The sequence below is a fragment of the Hyperoodon ampullatus genome (genome assembly GCF_949752795.1).
Source record: "Hyperoodon ampullatus genome assembly, chromosome: 9".
In the NCBI taxonomy this organism is placed as follows: domain Eukaryota; kingdom Metazoa; phylum Chordata; class Mammalia; order Artiodactyla; family Ziphiidae; genus Hyperoodon; species Hyperoodon ampullatus.
In genome coordinates, this window is record NC_136922.1 from 100050117 (window position 1) to 100070094 (window position 19978).

The 19978-nt window shown below is 37.2% G+C and overlaps 1 protein-coding gene across 1 annotated transcript in view; it reads left to right on the forward strand.

Moving 5' to 3' along the window:
- Positions 1–19978, forward strand: part of CNTNAP2 (contactin associated protein 2) — a gene marked incomplete at both ends in the record, with an annotated part of 2063650 nt that overhangs the window by 771505 nt on the left and 1272167 nt on the right. The window lies entirely within an intron of this gene.

Genomic DNA, 19978 nt, shown 5'->3' on the forward strand with positions numbered 1-19978 from the left:
CTTTTCAACTTGTTATTAGTAAGGTCATACAAACTTGTAAATTTTTAGGATAATTATCAACTTTGCGAACACCCCTACCAAGTTCCTTTTACAGATATACGCTGAAAGATTTCAGAGCATTTAAAATTTTATGATGTGGTGATTAATCTTAAATACTCTTTAAATTTTTAACTTTTTTTTGCCTTGTAGTGTCAATATAAGCTTCATATTTTCTTTTGTTGTTGTCAGTATATTTTGTCAAAAGAGGAGAAAGCACATTTGAATGAAGATGTTCATATGATTTATTCCTTGGATTATCAAGAAATCCTAGAGCCTATTCTTCTACTTGCTATTTATCTTTCTCTTAATGAAGTATTGCTTTTAGTATGATCTAAAACAGGGTGCAGATTGGTCACGCTCATTCCTTTGCATTTTGCCTTTGTATGCTTTTCCCTATAACTATGGAGTTCAATAGTTGTGACAGAGAGAGAGTATGGTCTGCAAAGCCTAAAATATTTACTGCTTGACCCTCTACAGAAAAAAAGTTATGTCAATCCCGGATGTAAGAGAATTTTTGTTACAGTTTGTTTCTTGATGTCAGAATAGTTTCTATTAATTTTACTGCTCATCTGTTTCTTTGTTTCTTGTTCCATTAATTTGCATCTGAACTTTCAGTGCTTTCAGAGATAACTTTTAGTCTGACAAAAAACATAATCTTTATATAGGGCCTAATCAAGAGTTTGAAGTTTTCAAATTTTTAAGTTGAAACATATTTTTCGATTGCAGTTACATGGCATATAAGTGCTTAATAAAATATTCCATTTCCTTCAGTATAACAATGTATTTTGAGTTTATAATTGCATATGCTATGTTATCAAATGAGGCATTGAACTAAATACTTTACTTACAAATTTACACATCTGTTTGGTTTTTTGTTTTTTTTGGGGGGGGTACGTGGGCCTCTCACTGTTGTGGCCTCTCCTGTTGCGGAGCACAGGCTCAGCGGCCATGGCTCACGGGCCCAGCCGCTCTGCGGCATGTGGGATCTTCCCGGACCGGGGCACGAACCTGTGTCCCCTGCTTGGGCAGGTGGACCCTCAACCACTGCGCCACCAGGGAAGCCTACACATCTGGTTTTTGAAAGCATTCTCCACAGACTAACTTATGACTCTGTACATTACAAATTTTTTTCTTTATAAAACACATGCTGATGGTGTCAGGTCCCACAATACATATTCACTAATCTTGTACAGCCTCTGGTTCTGTAATTCATGTCATCATGCTGTGCATGTTGGCACAAAGGAGAGAAGGAACCATCCCCGTTTCACCAGGCATGAGGGGAAGTGTAGTGGAAACAGGAATAAGATGATGGTTGTAGCCAACTGCTTAAAATATATTCCTTTTGCAAATTTTTTAAAAACACCTGGTATGAGAATATATCACAAGAGGCTCTTGGAAGGTCTTTAACAGACCATGTAAGTGAGACTCTTAAGCTGTATATTCTTCCATCTTTGCCTATCAGCATGCAGAAGAAGGGTAAAGCAATTTTGAAAGCCAATCAGAAAATATAAAGCCTAGATTAGCAAACAATTTTATCATGACATTGAAACAGAAATAAATGGAATTAAGATACATGCAAACTTCCACCCCAAAGCGTTGCCCCATCACTGAAATAGCTAACATGTCACATTCCTCCCCAGGTCTTATCCCCTCATCATCTCAGAACTATTTTGGCGCTTGGGATTTTTCTTGTCCTTAGCTTTTACCTCAACCTCCCCTCTGACTTCTCCACTGTGCTTGGTAAACCTAAATGGTCCAGAACTTTTGACTCTCATCACTGCTGTCCCTTTCACTAGTTCATGTTTACTTAACCATACTTTTGAAATTTTCCAGCCTATGCATATTCTCTAAGGTTCTGGCAAAAGTGGGGTGAGAAATACCCTTGCATTGGTCAGTTGTAATTATTTCTGCCAAGGAGTCTAAATATCTTATTTTGTTTTTTTCAGTCATTTTACAATAAAGTCAATGAATTGAAACTGTGTGAAGTTCAAGCCTCAGTTTCCTAATCGGTTCCTTAAAGAAGAGAGCTATTATGTTCCCTGTGCCCCTTTTGCCTTGAATTGAGTGACTTAAGGACCTGAATGGGGGCTCCTAACATTTCTCCCTGTCCAAGGCCCATTATACGGTGCAGGGCTGTGGCAAGCAAGATGAAGAGACCCTAGCCATGGGGAAGGAGATGAGTACAATGTTTTAATTATTATTTTTTTGCCTGCTTAAGATGTACATCAGTTCTTATTAATCTCAGTGGGGAAAAGAGCAGCAACACTCTGATGATAAGATGTGTGAAGAATTTGGCAAAAATTCATGTCCAGGAAACCATTAATATGCCCCAAAGGCAAAACATGCCTTACCTGACAACAGAAGCCATAAAAACGGTGATCTTTCCTTAGATATCAGAGGCCCAAATGAGGCAGGTTTCCTAAGTCCATTAGAAAATTTTGCTCGTATATATTGAAACAGGTATACCCAACAACTTTCTGGAACAATCATATTATCTGTGAGCATTTATATATGGTTTAGCTTTGCTTAAAGATGCTGATAAAAGATGTAAGATACATGATTAACAACCTGCTAACCTAGGAATTCCTAATGTTGCCATTCTTTATTCAGGACCTCCCCCCCATTCCTTTTTAACCATTTCAAAAGGGCATTTATAAGAGCATAGAGGCTGCAGATGTTCAGTAGATTTATTTACCTTTAGTACAATTTTGTTCCATGTGGATTCTTTAAAATTTCTGAATTTATAGATACTCATCTTCACAGCATCTTTTAAAAGGAAACGCAAGCACATATGCTTATTGTAAGTGACAGGGTTCTGGAATGATCGTTGATCTGTGTTGATGGTTAAGATTATATTCATTGGAATATGAAATTACTTCTGTTGAATTTCTTGGAGGTAAATCAACAGAGCACAGAATTTTTCAGCTCTTCAGATTGGTTTCAACTAAGGCAGTATCTAGGTGTAGAATAAGACTTCATGGGTGGCCAATGCTATTTTAGATCTGAGTAAACCAATAACAGGTAATAAAGACAAATATAACTGGCCTTATGAGCATTTTTGCTGCTCAAGGCAATATAAATCCCAAATAACCGATACTATTTCAAGGGTTAGAATCATCATGATATAGTAGAAAGAGCATGTACTTTGGAATTACATATATATCTATCACTAGCTGTGTGCCTTGGAGTACTTTCTTAGCCTCTCATGGCTTTTAAGAGCCAGGCTTCAGGTTTGTTTGCAAGCTTTACCATTCGTAGACTATATGACCTTCAGATAGTGACTCTGATGGTTAATCTTATGTGTCAACTTGAGTGGACCACAGGATGCCCAGATATTTGGACAAATATATTACTTTGAGTGTTTCTGCAAGGTGTTTTTTTTTGGGGGGGGGATGAGATAAACATTTAAATTGTTAGACTGAGTAAAGCAGATTGCCCTCCCTAATAAAGGCCTGGATAGAACAAAAAGTCTGAACCTCCCCAAGTAAGAGAAGTTTCTTCTTGCCTGATGACCTTTGAGCTGGGGCGTCAGTTTTTCCTGCACCTCGAGTCCTCTGGCCTTTGGACTGGAGTTATTCCTATTGCTTCTGTCTCTCTGGAGAACTCTTGACTGATACATTAACTTAAGTGAATTTCCTCACGTTTAAAGAGAAGATGATAGGAATAGTATTTTAGAGGGTTATTTTATAGGTAAAACAAAATAAAAGAGCTCTGTATAAAATCCTAGCATTTGGTGTTCAGTCAATAAATGCTATTATTTTTTTTTCCTCTTCTGGAAAGTAGAGGATAATAACTTCTATATAGGTTTGTAATAAAGATGAAAAATTATGTATTTGTAATGCATAAAGCCATGCCGTGTGCATTGTATGTGATCAAACATTATAGTCCCTGCTAAACAAAATCTTTATTAATTAATTTCATTTTCCCTTGCCCCAAAGTGGCTGTGAATGTGTTGAATACGGAGATGTCATATTCATTTCTTAATTCTCCGTGCCGAGTACAGTACCTGAACCTAAGGCAGCAAAGGCTGAATAAACTAACAATCTCAGCTGTAGTATTAAAATCACCACATAACAGAGAAGTGACATTGAAAAAGTTAACTTCAAGATACAAAAATGTGGTGAATAAACTATAACAAATCTTAATCATACCCAAAGCTTCAAAACATTAAGTGAAAGGTAAATATTAGTATAGATATGACTGCCCAACTGTTTGCTTTGGCATTAATTGAAATGAATAACCTGCTCAGAGGCAGTTTTGAGGGCTGAAACAATGTATCTCTTAGTTATATATTTTAAAAATAGCTAAAACTCTTCATCTGTAATGTCTACATCGGTGATAAACTGTATGAATTATCAATGTCATTTTGAAGGGAAGGCTTTGTTATTAACAGTAGGAGGAGAACCTACCAGGAATCTTTTTACAGAGTGTCACACATATGGAAATATTAAGTGAAAGAGCAGTACCTATACCTGTTTCTAGTTTTTCCTGATACTTTTATAGAATCAACTATTATGATACCATCATGTTATCTCTGTGTTATGAGCCTTCCAAATAAAATCAATTCTTATTTCATCTGTTTTTTCTTAAATTGCCACATTGATAGGAAGAGGCTTTGCAATCTTATTTCCTGCTTTGAAATTTTATTCTTGCATTTATATGCCTTTGCAATAAAATTTCATTAACTTATAATCTAACACATGATGGTTTCTTCCGGCGTTTAATAAAACGGAATTAAGGGTAACTGCTATTTTTTTTTTTTTTTCTAAAATTAAGATGTTACATTGAGTGGACATACAGTCGGCACATTTTACATTTTGAAATGTATGCTTTGCTGGAGCAGAATGATTGTGACCATTGTAATGGAAATGCTACCCTAATGGCTCCTTAAACCTGGAAAGAGGGCATAGATGAAAACAATCTTTGCATGCGTGGTGAAGTGACTGGAAGAGGCAAAAACCTATATGTAGGAGGGAAAAAGGAAGGCATACTTCCTTACCTGAAAATTCTTCCATTCAAAAGAGAACTGTTTAATCAATCAGGAACTTGACAGAAGGATTCCTTCTATCAGAGAAGATACTTTTCTGTTGTAATTGATGGATATAGTGGACTTTTTCTTCCCCAACCTCTGTCTTGTCTTGTCAGATTGTTTCTATATATTTTTGATTTTCTGTGCCAATTCTTTTAGTGTTATTGATCTATATATATATATATTTTTTTTTTTTTTTTTTTTTTTTTTTGCTGTACGCGGGCCTCTCACTGCTGTGGCCTCTCCCATTGCGGAGCACAGGCTCTGGACGCGCAGGCTCAATGGCCATGGCTCATGGGCCCAGCCGCTCCGTGGCATGTGGGATCTTCCTGGACCAGGGCACGAGCCCGTGTCCCTTGCATCGGTAGGCGGACTCTCAACCAGTGCGCCACCAGGGAAGCCCCTATTGATCAATATTTTATGATGTGTGTGTTATTGCTCAGAGGAAGAGGAAGAAAAAATCCTCTGCCCAGATATCAAAAAGACATTTTTTTCTTCTCAAATTTAAAAACATCACTTACACAACTTTAATTCACCTGAAATTATTTTAGTGTATGATGTGAAATACAGGTCTAGCTTTTTCATCTGTATGTATCAAAAGGTCGCAGAAACATTTATTGAATAATCCATTAAGTCTTCACGGATTTGGAATGCCACCTTGTCATATCAAGCTCCCCAGTGTCAGTCCAAGGAGTGGAGAAGGAATCACCAACCTTTTGCAGAAGGAAACAAAATGGAGATCTTAAATCTCCTGGTAGCTTAACCTTTATTGAGAATTCTATTTTTGTGGGTGGACCTACCACCTGACATGTTATGCAGCCTTACTTGGCATCTGAATAGTATAAGTGATCCCTTTCCCTGCCAAAATATATATATAGCATCCCACTTGAACAAAATTGCTAATATAGTTTTAGGCTTATCTCCTACTGTTATCTTGGACCTCCCATGTGTTCTCTTACCTGACCCCCATTGAATTCTAGATTATTTGGCATGGTTGCCAACAGGCATTTGCTTTTAGTAGCTGGTAATTTTCATCTGCTTTTGCTAAATCTTACTCATATCCTAGGTGACTTAAGCCTATGTATCAACATAGTTGTAGGATTTTTACTTCAAAAGCTGTTCAGAATTTTCTGGGCACAGAGATGTCTATGCCACACACAAAGTGTCTGAAAATATTAGTCACTCAGTGCCCTACTAAAACAGAGTAAAGAAAGACACTGAGGAAAAAACTTGTTTTCCAACCAGGAATGTATTTTTTATAAACTTTGAGCTACTTGAACCACAATCACTCCCTAGGGAAACAAGGCAAAGAGTATTATTGTGTTAAATTAACAAGCAATTTTATATATGAAAATTTTATCAAATATATTCTAGACGTGTACTGTCGACTGAAAAAACACACACAACTTGAGAGTTTTGAGTCAAGTTTTATTTGGGGCAAAATGAGCACTATAGCCTGGGAGGCAGCCTCTCTGATGGCTCTGAGGGACTGCTCCAAACAGATCAGAGGGGAGGTCAGTATAGATGTGATTTTGGTGCAGGGAGGCTACGTGCCATCAAGCACACCGTCTGGCGCAAGGTGGCAGCTGGTCACGAGGAGCAGATGTCACCGTTAATGATTTTAAGGCTTATCTAGATATGAGAAGATGCAAGAAATTGGGCTCATAAAATCTTCTCCTGAAAATATCTAATTATCTGAAGGCCTGTTCTGCCAGTTTTTCCAAGAGCACAGGATGCCTCATTCCTGACCTCCACCCTGAACTCCTTTTAGGGTGTGTTGAAGGTCAGTGACTGGAGTGGTTAGTGACCTAATCCTTGTAGAGGCAGATGGCAAGTGACAATTTTTAGTTGGCAGTACCTTTTAGGATAGCCCTAGAGATATTTCTTTTAAAGCATGTTATGTTTATTAGCTTAAAATGCATTACTCCTTCACTATCCTTTGTTGGAAGAGATCTATGGAACCTAGAATGATTCTATTGCATTAAATACTTAGTTTTTGTTTCGTTTTCCATTAGCAGGTCAATTTATATAGTGTAGAATATGAGAGAGAAATCTGATGGAGATTCATCAACACATAGCCTTTAGTGGTTAACACGGATACTCAATATTAAATATATTAGTCATCTCAGTAAACAGTAGTCAGTAGGTTGATAGAACATTATAGAACACCGGCCATGTTGATAGGTTTCTATCCCATCTTATTAAGTGTAGGTCTTTCTCTCCACTGGCAGCTTTCCTCCTCCAAATCAATTCATATACCCAATCCCAACACAAATGATTTTGAAAATGAAATAGATCCAGGAGATCATTTATATTCTAGCTGAGACAAAGCAGTAATACAAGTTTTTTAAGAATATTTTTAACCTTCTCATTTGTTTGTTTTGCTTTAGGTACAGTATTGATATTCAGAAATGAAGTTCTTTAACTTGGTCAGAAATCCCTGCAGAGATGTTATGCACTGCTCTTTATTAGAATCTATTTAGTGCATAACTACAGTCATATACTAATGGTTGTATAAGCATCTACAACGCCTTTTCAAAAAATTTGCAACGTGTTTCCTTCCACTTATTGGAAATATCTTGTTTACTCTTATCTATCCACTACCTAGCTTGACTTTTTTCTCCTGGATCTGAGTGTCCTATAGGTCTGTCTTGGAAGAAAAGGAAAGCAGTTCCTTCCTCTTTCTGTTTCAGTTGGGCTCAAAGCCAGTAGTACGTAGCAGTTTGTAATGATCTCCCTTCCCTGCTTATGCTGGCAAAGAGAAGGAAAAATTTTTAATATACTCTACCAAAAGAGTGTGGAATCAGAAAATAGCCAATATTATGAATACAGAATAAATTCATTCTTTTTCCTACTCAGGGCAATTTCTAGGACTTCCCTTTTTTGGATATAGACTTCTGTGTATGTTAAGTAATATTCCCCAGAAGCCTGGAGGAAACACGTGTCCTCCTATGTAAGCAACTAAAAGGCTGACATTCCGGATGGACCTTTTAATAGACTTGTGGATTGGGTAAATATAAATGCGATCATTGGTTAAATGAATTTGGAAGAGTAATGAAACAAGAAGAGTGTAGAGGGAAATTATCTCATAGGGTCATTGAACTTAAGTGAATTTAACTGTATGCCCATGGAAAGAAAAAGAGGAAAAGAAAATATAGCTATTTAAGCAGACCACTTGACCTTCCACTCCACTCTGTAAGAGTGCACCCCAAGCAGTAAATGCAAGGAAATCTGAAAAACTTGTTGCCAGTATGCTGAAAGCTATGGAAGAAATGTGCAAATGACTTTAAAGTTTCCCAGGCCATAGAAAAAAAAGAAAGTTTATTGCCTACACAGCCAAGGAAGAGGAGAGTGATGTTTTCCATGGCTTTCTTGGGATAGACAATGAAATATTTGTGGGCCATAGAAAGTCACTAAGAAAGAATTAGAACAATTAATAATGAATTGATGGATTTATATGTGTGTACACAAAGCCAGTGTATACAGTATTTTATATATTTTATGTGTGGTTTAGTGAAACTTTCAAGAATGATTTGGATATGCAGAATTTATACTTAGGCACAGCCATTAGAATCTATCCTGAATGTAAGATACAACTTTACTGCATAATCATATTCTTGATATTGTCTATTCATTTGGCTTCTACTGCATGGTACTGTCAGAGAATAATTAAGGAGGAACCAGAAACTAGCATTTACTAGGTTTCTAATGTGGGCCTAAGAGGTTTTACATAGTTACCTCATTAAGGGGCAGCTAACTCTGTGTGGAGTAGGGATAAAGATACTTCATTGAGAAAATGATGTTTGATCTCTTTCCAGAGATTCAAGTAGGAATTATCCAGATGGATGAAGGACATAAGTTTTGTGTTCAAACATCAGGTATAAAATACAGAGGAAAATAGTGCATCTAAATTTGTTGTTGTTATGTACTGATGCTTTTTTTCTTCACAGCACATTTGTATATATTTTAAATTAATTATTATCTCAGTTATTGTCATCTGTCTCATATATCCTCAGTATTTAGACTGTTCCCTGTCACATTATAGGTATCCAGTTAAAATTAATTAAATGAATGAACAAATGAAATAGAAAAGCTTCTCCTCATTAGACTTCTTAAGTAAGCTTAAATTTAGAAATCCTCTCTTCATTATTTTTCTTCGTTTAACTCAACACTGAGAAGATTGCCTTTCCATCATATTCTGTATTTTTCCCCATGATTTTTATGGCTCTTTGAATCAGGACCGTTACTTTTACAATCTAAAGAGAGAAAGGACTCAGATCTTTCTCTCATTGCTATGACTCTACTGAAAGTGGGATATACAATCCTGAGTCAAGACAACAAAAGCAAAGCTATTAAGAAAAAGAAAGAAATATGAGTTGAAAACAGATTTCCAGGCAGGGTGTAAAATAGGGAGATCATAATTAAGGGGAAGCAAAGGATTCAAGAAAGATAAGGTCAGACACACCAAATATGGGCCTCCGGTTGTCAAGCTGCAGTTAAGGTGGAAATTATTAGAGTTATAGGGATTCAGGCTTTAGACTAGGAAGGTAAAGGCTGTACTCAGAGTAGAGCAGGGGATTCAGAACCTGGTTGTCACAGGTGGCATTTCTTTTCCTCTTGACCTTGGGTCACAGGTTGTCTATTCTCAGATAGTCTCGTATCACTTTCCTGGATATCTTACCATCCTGCCATTTACTTCTCACACCATGACTTTTCTCCAGGAAGTCGTTTCTCAGGGACCCAGGGATTGGCAGCTCCTCATCGTTTGCCACTCTTCCAGGCTACACCTGCCTCCCACTACATCTTCTTGCCTTAACTTTGCCTTTCACTAAAATCTCTCCTAACTTATACAGCCCTCCCTGGGGCAATGGGAGACTAAGCAACAGTCTCCTTCTCTCCCTGACATAGACATACAGTATTTAATAATCCCATTCAGATCCAAAACACACATCCTTCCCATTGCAAATCGTTACTATGCTTTCTTTATGCATTTTTATCATTTAGTCTGGGAATGTTTGTGTTTTTCCCAGCGCTGGCCTATTATGGGGCCTTGGCCGCTGATTCTGAGTGGGAAGCCAGAGATTGAAAAATTCTCTTCAGCAGGTTCTGTGCTTTCCATACTTGTCGGTGAAGAGCCCATATTGATTACACTCTGGCCTGTGGACTTTCTTCTTATAGAATTCATAGTGGTCATTTGAAATATGGTGCATTCACCCGGTACAGGAAGATCCCACGTGCCGCGGAGTGGCTGGGCCCGTGAGCCATGGCCGCTGAGCCTGTGTGTCCGGAGCCTGTGCTCCGCAACGGGAGAGGCCACAGCAGTGAGAGGCCCGCATACCGCAAAAAAAAAAAAAAGAAAGAAAAGAAAAGAAATATGGTGCATTCAGAAAAATAGCTTTCTTTACTGCAGTTTCTGCCATTGTTTTTTTTAAAAGCCGCAGCAGTCATGTCATACAGTGGATATAAGGATTTCTTCAAAAGTTTATCAGTGATCTGAGACCTATAGATAAGAAATTTAATGAAAAGAATAATTGTTCTTTAATTGCGACAAACATTAGGCAAAGTGGGGGGAAAAACACTATTATTCTTTCAAATGCTCAGTTTAATAAGTCCCTCAGTTGAATTTCAGAATATCAGCCAATCCCGGGATAATTTTCTCCAAAGTTTGCGTGTAGTAATTTTTTTCCTCTTTTGAAAGATTGTATCACATTGAGTGGCCTGTCATAAACATATCAAATATGTAGGTCCCCGTTTACCTGTGACCTCCAGCTGTGAGAGGATATTCAGCAGGTTCTTTATGCAGTTGTTGAAGAAGGCTAACGGTACCCCTAGCCACTCCTTTTGATTTCTTTGTCCTTTTTAAATGGGCAGCTATTACCCACTCATTCTCTGGGTATTGCATTTAGAACGATTGGTTTTCCCCACTATTATTTTAGACAGTTACATTTATCATGAGAAATTAATCCTTGAGGGGTCAGTGATGCATGCTTCTCTCCAGCCCACAGGAACAAAACTATTAGTCATTTTCCACTTGACACAAAGTGACCTGTGAACCCATTCTTATTCCCTTGCTGGCTGTAGCAGTGAAATCTAAGTGTCAGTTCTCGGCCTGCAGCGACCCCTGCTGGCCCAGTCACGAGTCCCAGGGAGTGCTGTGGATGCCATAACGAAGGTGACCATAGCATACCTGTAAGGAACCTAAATAACCTTCTCCAATGTGATGTGTCTACCTCTGAGTGTTGGACAGTAAGAACCTCGGTAACATATGTTTGAGTGGTAAAGAAAACTATGAAGAGAGGGGAGATTGTGATTGGAAATTTTCCATTTTCTCTCCTAAGGGCCCATTTCCTTTTTCTTTAAAACCTCTGCTTGAAAGTAGTAGAGGTTGTTTTAGTAACGTTTTGCAGTTACAGTCGCTGCCCCTGTATCCCATTCCACTATATTCTGTAATATTCCATGTGACTCCTCTCCCTGGAGACTGTAATGAGAAATGGGAAGGCAGATAATGTTGCAACCGTGGCCTGAGAAGTAACTGATATTATTGAACTAGAAAATGCTTGTAATGCTGAGCACAGTCAAGGGCACTGGGAACAGAGAAACACACAAGACACGAGACACGGTCTTTGAGGTGCTCACAACAAATTAGGAAGTTTCAGTGTGATCTTACCCTCTCAAAATGAAAAATGAATCATGCTCAGGGGAGTGAGCTCAGTTTGACTCCAGAAATCACCATGGTGGCCAGGATTACGGTCTCCAAATCTGCTATAGACTTGGAGTAACTAAGGAGCCTTTTGAGATCACAGAGAAACCTAGGCAAGCAAAAGACAACACACATCGTCTCTTGGTCAAGGTGCAAAATGATTTATATGAGTTACGAAGTGCTTACTTGTGTAACCTGTTTAGATAACTCTAAACACCACATTTCTATTACTTAGAGTTTTAACATTGTTCATTCCGTACAATTCATTTGTTAATATGACCTTGATCCTTACTTTTGTGAGATTCTTGAGGACAGGGACATTGTATCTTATTTCTTTTTTTATATCCTAAGGGCCTAGTTTAATGCCACCCCAAATAATGGATTTTTAGTAGATAAAATAATTATTGAACATATGGAAGAATGACTACTCTTAGAGCTGTGTTTTGTGGACTTTTTTCCTTTAACACATCCTATTGTTATTGCTAAAGGTCCTGGTGTTCCAAACGCACCTGTCAACCTTGGCTTAAGCTTGCATCCGAAAACCTCCTTCTGACTAAACAAGAAAGGGTTGAGATTATGTGGGTTTGACGGTTTTAAAGGTTACTGGTAATATAGTCTGTAGTCCTCTGCTTTTGGTAGAAAGGAGTTAAGAGACAAGAGATTACAGTGCAATGAATGTTAACATTATAGAAATTTTAATTAAAAGCATCTTACAGACAATGCAGTTCAAGATTTCAAACCCACCTTCCACTGCACTCCCCAGATCAGGAGCTAGCAGATGTTTTGAAGGTAGACAGGAATATGCCTAAAATCAAATAGGTGAGCATGCAAATTGCGTTTAACGGTGGCTTTCAGGAGACCTGAGTTAGTGTGCACATGCCAAGTGCTCTGAGTGGGAGGGAGACGTGGGCTGTACAAAGGATTTGCTGCCACACCAAAGGGACATTGATGGATTCTTCACACAGAAGCCATTACTCTACCATAAAAATTAGTCAATTTCTAAATAAAGCATGCAAATGGAATAAAAGTGATGAAATGAAAGTAAACTAGCAATTTTCTCAAATGTATCTATCCCTAATTTTTTTATTTGATAAGTCTGTAAATGACTATGAATTACATATTCACTTTTACTTTTCCTTGTTCCAAAAGCAGTTATTTCATCCCAAATTGTATGTACCTGCTTTTGCATAAGGCATTGCAATTTAGCCAGTCTTGGAAAATATTTATTAGAGGAAGCCACGTCCTAAGTGTTTATTATTCATTTAACTGTCTGATTTTCAAGATGAGTTTTAATATTGTGCTTCAGGTACCATAGTGTAGTTTTTAACCTTGCTCTTTTTTTTTTTAATTCTCTTACAGTAGATTAACATTGTATTCCCTTTCAGCTTTCTTATTTCAGAAAATAAAATGCAGTGTCTTTGCAGTCGTGCAATTAATTTAGATTTCTTTCAAATACAATGTATAGTGCCTAACTACATTCAACTAGGTTTAAAACGGGGTAGGTAAACATAAACATCACGTGAGATGTCATATTGTTGAAAAACTGATTTGGTGTTTAATATTTGTTGAGGTTTTTTCAAATTGTTGTATATTGTTCTGAAGCATCACTAAGCAATTAAAGCATCGCTATTAGAGTCAAGGTGCCTTGGATACTGTACAGTTTATAAAATCCGAATAGTTCGATGCAGTAGGATTCTGATTTGCAAGGAAACAACCTGAAAGCTCACCTTCCCAGGCAGGGAGACACTGGTTTATTCATTTCCCTGTATTAGGCAAGACAGGATGATTATTTATGGTGAGTGATTGCCTGTTAGAAGATTAGAAAATTCTGAGGAAGAGGGCTCTGAGCAACAAGCCATCCCAGCGCGCTGATCACCAACAGTAGAGGCGTGAGAAAATCCATGAGCTTCACCTTGATTTATTAAGGTCCCATTTGAAACCCAAATCAGGATTGGAAGCTCTCTCCACAGCCTCAGCCCACTATTCCTGAATTAAACTAACGTTTTTAGTGGTTTTATTTTGAATATTGCTATGTCAACCAAGAACCAAACCTCAGTGAACACTTGTAAGACAATGGAATTCACTGCACAATGTTATTAAAACGTGCAACATTTCTTACCACTGTCACGTAACTAAATGAAGTATCTGTTTCAACAGAAAAATGTCATGCCATCAAGCTTTCTTTTGGTTTTTCTTTAAAACTGTTTACTTTAAATTTAATTCCCAGATGCCTTAATAGAAGGCAACAAAATTTAAAAACAAAGGTGTGAACTGAGAGCAGTTTGCTAATACTAAGTACAGATCTGCTTGGTCTGTACACACTGGGAATCCTCCTGCGCTAAACTGGCTAGTTGTTATTAAGAGAAAACAGGTGACTCTCTTTAATTTTCTTTATTTTTTTTAAATTCATTTTTTTGAAGTATAGTTGGTTTCCAATGTTGTGTTAATTTCTACTGTACAGCAAAGTGGTTCAGTTATACATATATATATATACATATTATTTTTCATATTCTTTTCCATTATGGTTTAACACAGCATACTTAATATAGTTCCCCGTGCTATATAGTAGGACCTTGTTGTTTATCCATATGATTCTCTTTAGTGTTAAGATATTGTAATCTGAGAACTCAACTACAAGGAAGAATTTGTTCTTTCATGAGTTTAGAAACAGTTTTGAGCAAGTTTTAAATTTTTAAACACATCTTTACTGAATCTCCTTTTCATGGATAGCAGGGGTCCCCAGACTCTTTCTGTAAAGGGCCAGGTATAAAAACTGTAGGCATTAGGGCCAGGCCATCAGTGTCTCTGCTTTCAATTCTGCTGTTGTAGCGTGAGAGAGGCCAAGGACAAGGCCTAATCAAATAGGTGTGGCTGTGTTCCGAAAGATGTAATTTACAAAATCAGGTGACTGGCTGGATTTGGTCTGGGGGCCACAGTTTGCCAACCTCTAATGTACAGCATTGTGTTAAGAGTTACTTAGGAGATAAAGTTATAAAAGGCAGGCTATAGAGAACCATTTTGTTGTGCTTGCTCGAATTTTGTTCAGAGGAATAAAGACGCAGAAAAAAAACAGAAAAAGGGTGCACATAGGCTACGGTTGTATCAGGAGACCTACATTTTTGAGGGCAAACCAGGTGTCATTTGCATCAGTACACACATGGCAGTGGTTTTGAAAGCGATGTACTAGACCAGCGAGAATTCTAGTCTTCTAGTCTGTCTGTCCAAAATATTTTCATGGTTGTTCAGAGGTACCTGTGTCATTTGTTGCATCAGTTCTGGCTCTCATGTGCCACCTCTCCTAGTGAAGTAGAAGGACAGGTACCATTGCTGGTGGGGGTGGGGGGCCCTCCACAGTTTCTGCTGCACAAAATTGCCTTCTTGAGCCATTCATCTTGGGGCTAATGATGGCTATGGAAGTCACTGTCATTTGTCCTATACAAAATATCTACTCTAATCCTTATCAGTCTTGCTCTTACACTTTCTAATCTTGTGTCACCTGCAGAGAAGTGAGCAGAAAGGATTCCAGTGACCTGAAAAGGAGAATTTTCTATTCCTCTGTGCCTACTTAGGGATATAGATGGTCTGTGCCCAAATGGTTACCACTCTTACCTGTAAGATTTTTCCACTTTAACACATGCACTTACATGCAGATTCATATGGTACATGGACGTCTCCCACTGGGGAGCACCCTTGGTGCCCAAGTGGTCAGTGTGTGCCCAGAAATAGCTGACCTCTCTGACTCAGGCCTTAGGTTGAGTCTGCTTCATCAGTCCAGAAGGCTTGAATACCTTCTCCTGCAATCTGGTCTTACTGGGGACCACTTCATTCACCAGGCAAGTGTTTGTATCTTTGAGCCACGTGAAGGCTTCATTCCCGCCACTGATCAGTGTCTGAACTCAGTATCTAGTTCAGCCTAAATCTATTGTATTAAATACTGCAAAAGAGTATCTGATGGACAATTTAAAATTCTGGGTAATGCAAAGGTAGGGAAAAAAACATTGTTTCACAAAACATGGTAGTTGAGAAATATATAATTACCTGGAGACAGAGCACAGGCACTCTGGAGGAACGTAGCATCCTGTAGAATGCATGCGAAATAAAACCACAGTATAGGCTGCTGCTTGGGTGAGGACATAAGAGAAATGTTTAGGGATCACATGGCATTAATGATGAGCGGTCAGGTACTGTGTGTCAGACACCTAGCTAAGTGCTTTTCCATTGCATCTCTTTTAATTTAAGCTTCTTTACAATCCTATGTGGAACAAAATGTTGAATAACTTTAAAGTGATTATAATTAATGCAAAAAATAACTTAATAACATTAGCTACCATCAACTAAATAACTACCATGTGGCAGTTTTCCTTTGCCAAAATATCATGCATGTCTTCCAAATTTAGCATCATCCCTCCCATTTTATAGTTGAAGAAATTGAAGATCAAAAGGGACCCAAACTAGTGAATGGCAGAGCCACAACTGAAATGCAAGTGTACTCAGTATACCTCTCACTCTTTCATGCTTTATTTTGTTCTTTTAGAAGTTCTTATTTTTGAGCTATTTTATTGTATTTCATTTTGAAGTATAGTTGCTGTACAATAGTAAATAAGTTACAGGTGTACAACGTAGTGATTTACAGTTATTAAAGGTTATACTCCATTTATAGTTATTATAAAATATTGGCTATATTCCCCACATTGTACAATATATCCTTGCAGCTTACTTTATACCTACTAGTTTCTACCTCTTACTCCCCTGCCCCTATGTTCCCCTTCCCCACTTCCCTCTGCCCACTGGTAACCACTAGTCTGTTCTCTGTATCTGTGAGTCTGCCTCTTTTTTGTAATATCCACTAGTTTGTTTTCCCCTTGGCCTGGCAATTGTAGGCCAGTCTAGTGACACTGGGAAGGCTCTCACTAATTGTTGTTTGGATGAAAAATAGACTTCTGACATGATCATTATTCATCAAAAACTGTCCAGTGGTTTCACTAACCACATGGAGCTATTTTTAAGGCTGTTTTCCACCCACGTTACAGTGATTGTCCGTGTGAATTGTAAACTCTTAAAACTTCAAGAGACCCTTTAACAAGTATACATGCCAGGTCTGTATTCAAGTCCCTGAGGCAGTTCAAGCAGAGGCAAAGTTCAAAGACATGTATTGGAAAATACATGCGGTCTAAAATGTGTTACTCTACTTGCAATACCAAATTATATGTAAGGTATGAATCTTTTGGAACTAAGGGAGAGCATTAGATAATGGTTAAACCCTTTTATATTTACCTTGCATTTTTCTCAGGTATATCTACCTATCAGCCATACCTCCAGTGTTTGAGAACAAGAATAGCGCCTTTTGATTTTTTCCTCATGATTGGACAGTGCAGATATAGAACCTTTCCATTATCACTGAAAGTTCTGTTGGCCAGTGCTGGTCTAGAGTGTAAAATAACTCCTCCTTTGCATTTATATTTAGTCAGAGGACAGTAAGTGCAATAGAAAGTCATTATAGAAGTACTAATTTTAAGCATAATTTTAAAACACTAGAATACTATTTTGAGTTGCCAGAACACATATTAGGAGTCCTAAGCCTTCCTAGGTAGAATGTTTAGGTTTTATAGAGAACATATGAATTAAGAAATAGAAGTTCAAAAATAATATTTAACAATATCGCTTATATGTGGAATCTAAAAAAAAAAAGATACAAATGAACTTATTTACAAAACAAAAATAGACCCACAGACATAGACAACAAACTCATGCTTACCAAAGGGGAAGGGGGAAGGATAAATTAGGAGGTTGGGATGAACACATACACACTACTGTATATAAAATAGATAATCAACAAAGACCTACTGTATAGCACAGTATATTGGGAACTCTACTCAATATTTTGTAATAACCTATAAGTGAAAAGAATCTGAAAAAGAATATATATATATCCATATCCCCAAATCACTGTGCTGTACGCTTGAAACTAACATGATATTATAAATCAACTCTACTTCAATAAGATAAAATTAAAAAAAAAAGATACATGGTAAGGACTAGAGAAATAAAAACAATATTTTTATTACTCAGAAAAGGGCAGGAAGATTTATGGAGGATGATAGCATAAGTGAGCCAGATTCCTTACATTTGATGGCACAAAGCCATGCACTTAATGTCTAATGGGAAAGAGCTAAGAAATGTATATATAATTATTTAGACAGTGTTATAGACACAACCAGCAGACAGTCTGAAAACAGAAACCCTTCAATGCAATTTAAAATAGGGTGCCAAGTCTGTTGTAGATTTAGTTCAAGTGATGAATTAATGTAAATTAAAAAAAAAGAAGAAAGAACAATTGTTTATCACTCAATGTAAAACTTGCATGAAAAAAATGAGTAAAGAATTAATACTTGAATTATACTTTCTTGGTGTTCATTATACACACACACACACACACACACACACACACACACACACAGAGGGGATTAGAAGAAAGGCAAGACATCAAGATATCATAGGTATTGATAATTATTCATAGATGAACTCAACGAAAGAATGGGTAGAGAAGAGGAGGAATGCAAATGTAAGAGAATTCTAACAGGTAAGAGTCCAGGAGAGAATGAAAAATTATAATTAAGGATGATCAGATGTGATGTGACTCTCAGGAAATGTCTGTTATCTTGGATGGCCTGTTAGTCTTTTTTGCCACACATGAATAATCACACCCTGAATGAGAGATGAGAGAGAGAATGTTGAAAACAAAGCTAAGATCGTTGAATTCCTAGCCACGAAAGAGTGAGTTAGGTATTCCATTTTGTTAGACTTTTAAAATTTGAAATGTCTATTTACAATGTTGTGTGAGTCCATTTTCTTAGATATACATATATATTTTTTACAAACTCTTACCTGTTATAAACTGAAGAACTAGCAGTTTAAGTGGAATATTCTCATGAATGTTATATTTTACATTTTTAAACATTTTAATTTATTCAGTATTTGTTTTGGTGAACAAGTGAAATCTGTAACTGTCAGACTTTTCATTGCCTTCAGTCTGTTCTGAGTTTCTGATCTTCAAAACCTCAAATGAGGGGTCCTATCAAATTGCATGGGTTGATGTGGAAAAGAGATAAGTAAATAAAACTCCAGTATAAAAATCTATGTGGTACCACACACGCATTGGGCTTTTCTTTTTCTTTAAAGAGATCGAACATTGTGCGAAGAAATGGCATTTTTTGAAAAGATAAGATAGGAGTAAATATAGAAAGGGACTTAAATGACTTAAGCAATGAAGCAAAAAGTACATTCCCTTTTGCAGTTTCTTCCTATAGAGTAATACCCCGGACTAGGCTCTGGTTAGGAGCTTTTTTAGTTCACCAAACTATTAATTTCTAGGCTTTACCCCTTTAAGCTAAGGTATTTGGGACCTTCTTTGAAAATTTGAGAGAATTCAAATTAGAATAAAATTCAGTTATTTTTGCATTATCTAAGCAGATCTGGTGTACAAGGAGTTTGTCATTTCTGCACTCCACTGGAAGTGACAGTGGTGGTCCAGTGTTTCATAAACAAAGGTCACAGCCAGTGGACCTGACCTTCACCCCAGCGTGGTTCCAGTCTACACACCAAGGGCACAAGCTGATTATCACCAGCCAAAGAACCCTTTCAAATGGGACCAGGAAAGCTAGTTCTGTTCCCAGCAATAAAGACTCCAAGAATTGAAATGACTTCATCATTTGATGTTGGGTTACATGTCTTAAATCTCCATGGCCCTACATACACTCTTATGACTCTCTATATTGCAAAAACATGAGCATTTTGGAAATCCCCTGGTTACTAGTTTCCTTATCTATAAAATAATAATGCTAGAAAGCATGGTCTTTAGAGTTTCTTCTAAGTAAAAATCTAAGGCACTGTGATTCTAACTTAACCTTTGGGAACACATTATAAAAAGAGTTAGAAGGGTACCTGGTTAGTCTTTATCTTGCAGAAGAGACATACATAATTAACTCTCAACTTACTACTTCATTAAATATATATTAATTGAATAGGCATTGCATGTTCATCTCTGAAGACCCACAAATAAATAAGAAAAAGTCCAACCTTTCAAGTAGCCTTTAGTCTATTTAGGAAAATAAATAAGGAAAGATAAATTATACAATAACGTGAAAGCAGAAGTGTGAATAAAATTTACTCACAGTAAAAAATGGAAGAGAGAGTTTGACTAAAGTTAGTGT